The sequence below is a fragment of the Carlito syrichta genome, unplaced genomic scaffold, assembly GCF_000164805.1.
Source record: "Carlito syrichta isolate Samal-C Ts95f unplaced genomic scaffold, Tarsius_syrichta-2.0.1 Scaffold316482, whole genome shotgun sequence".
NCBI classification, from domain to species: domain Eukaryota; kingdom Metazoa; phylum Chordata; class Mammalia; order Primates; family Tarsiidae; genus Carlito; species Carlito syrichta.
The window spans coordinates 99,075-100,922 of record NW_007260578.1 but is presented as its reverse complement, the minus strand read 5'-3'; the positions used below and the strand labels follow the sequence as shown (position 1 = coordinate 100,922).

The 1,848-nt window shown below is 49.3% G+C and overlaps 1 protein-coding gene across 1 annotated transcript in view; it reads right to left on the bottom strand.

The window, feature by feature from the left end:
• ATE1 (arginyltransferase 1) overlaps positions 1-1,842 on the bottom strand; it is a 168,769-nt gene extending 166,927 nt beyond the window's left edge. Inside the window, exon 1 of the mRNA XM_008074549.1 lies at positions 1,773-1,842. The gene's annotated coding sequence lies outside the window, so the exon portion shown is untranslated. The remainder of the gene's footprint in view (positions 1-1,772) is intronic.
• Between the last annotated feature and the right edge of the window lie 6 nt (positions 1,843-1,848).

Below are 1,848 nucleotides of genomic sequence, written 5' to 3'. Positions count from 1 at the left end.
TGGAGCCCAGCAGGTCGACGCTGGGGTGGCCATGAGTGTGCCACTGCACTCCAGTCTGGGAGATGGAGTGAGCCTCCAACTCAAAAAAAAAAAAAAAATTATTAGGAGGGCTGGGTGTGGTGGTTCAAGCCTGCAATCCCAGCACTTTGGAAGGCCAAAGGTGAAAGGACTGCCTGAGTTCAGGGGTTCAAAACCAGCCTGTCAACTTGGTGAGACCTCATCTCTACAATAAATCAAAAAATTAGCCGGGCATGGTGGCGCATGCCCGTGGTTCCAGCTACTTGGAAGGCTGAGGTGGAAGGCTTGCCAGAGCCCAGCAGGTTGAGCCTGCAGTGGCCTTGAATGTGCCACTGCACTCCAGCCAGGGTGACACAGTAAGACTCCAACTCAAAAAATATAAAATAAAATAACTAAGGACACGTTAACATATTAATTTAATATAAATTAATATAAAACTCTGATTATATCACTTTTATGGTTCTATTTACATATTAATTTAATATAAATTAATATAAAACACTGATTATATAGCTATTATAGCCACCATTTTTAAAAATTCTGCAAAGAGACAAACAAGGAACCTTTATTACTCTAGGGTAACCACTGTCACTATTTGGTGTACTGCTTCTGGGCCTTTTTCCTCTCAGAACTGTAAGCATGTCGCATATGCCATTTGCATCCTAATTATTTCCTCTTTTAAATTCTACCCTGTGAGCATTTTCTCACTTAGCTGGTCTTCATAATAGTCACTTCCAATAATTACATAATCGTCTACTCAAGACTACTGCCCACAAGAAGCACCTAATAAACACTTAATGAATGAGTAAAGCACACACCGTTATCAACCAGATCATTGCCCACTTATACATTTTTAATGAAAAATATCTAAATTTATATCTTTTTGCATATCCTGTTTTCCACAAATGCTAGACAACGCTATTACAATAATGGATTCTATATCTGCCAATGCATGACACGGCAGGAGATAAGCACTATGTTTTGTTTACAAACAACAAATCTTCCCAAAGAAATCTGAACCATGACGGAAAAACAAAACCGTGGGCTGGCTTTGTAATCATCGAGGTGGGTGGAAGAATGGCATGGCACGTAAGCAAATGGTAAAAACTTCAAACAAATGTTTGGTAAAAATTTCAAACAGATCAGGACAAACAGACCTCCCTGCCGGCAGCGACTATGGTCACCGGTTTCTTGTATACTGTTTTTTTCTCTTTCTTCTAACCCAGAGGTCCAAGGAGCTCCTCGTGCATGTTCTTCCAGTGACATTTTATCCAAATATGACTGCACACGTGCACACACCCACACCTCCTTCTGCACAAACAGCCCCACACACCCCACTCTGCAGCCCGCGTCGGATGCTCCCAGCTCCGCACCCACAGGTCCGCCTGAGCCACGAACCAGCGCCTCTGCCGCATTCCCTAGCTGAGCACGCCGTCATCTCTTTAGCCGTCTCCCACAGGGGGCCGGCCATCTGTTTCCAGACTCTGGCGAGGCCACCACGACCTAGCGTGCCCGAGCACCCAGGGAGGGCGCCTGAAAGACCAGCATCGAGAAGCGTCCCGCTAAGGCAGACACGAGGTCTGCCTGCCGTTCTGACAGCCCCGGCCCTCCCAGGGCCCCCGGCCGCCTCGGTCCCAGGCACAGGGGCCGGCCCGGGGCTCCGGCCGCCGCGCGGCCCTCGAGCGAGGCCGCCGGGCCGCCGAGCCCCGGGGCCGCGGCGTCCGGCCCCACGCCCGCTGGCCCAGCTCGCTCACCATTGGAGCGACTGCCCGACTCGTTCTTGCAGTACCCGCAGCGGTAGGAGTCCTCGCCCTGGAAATACTCCACGAC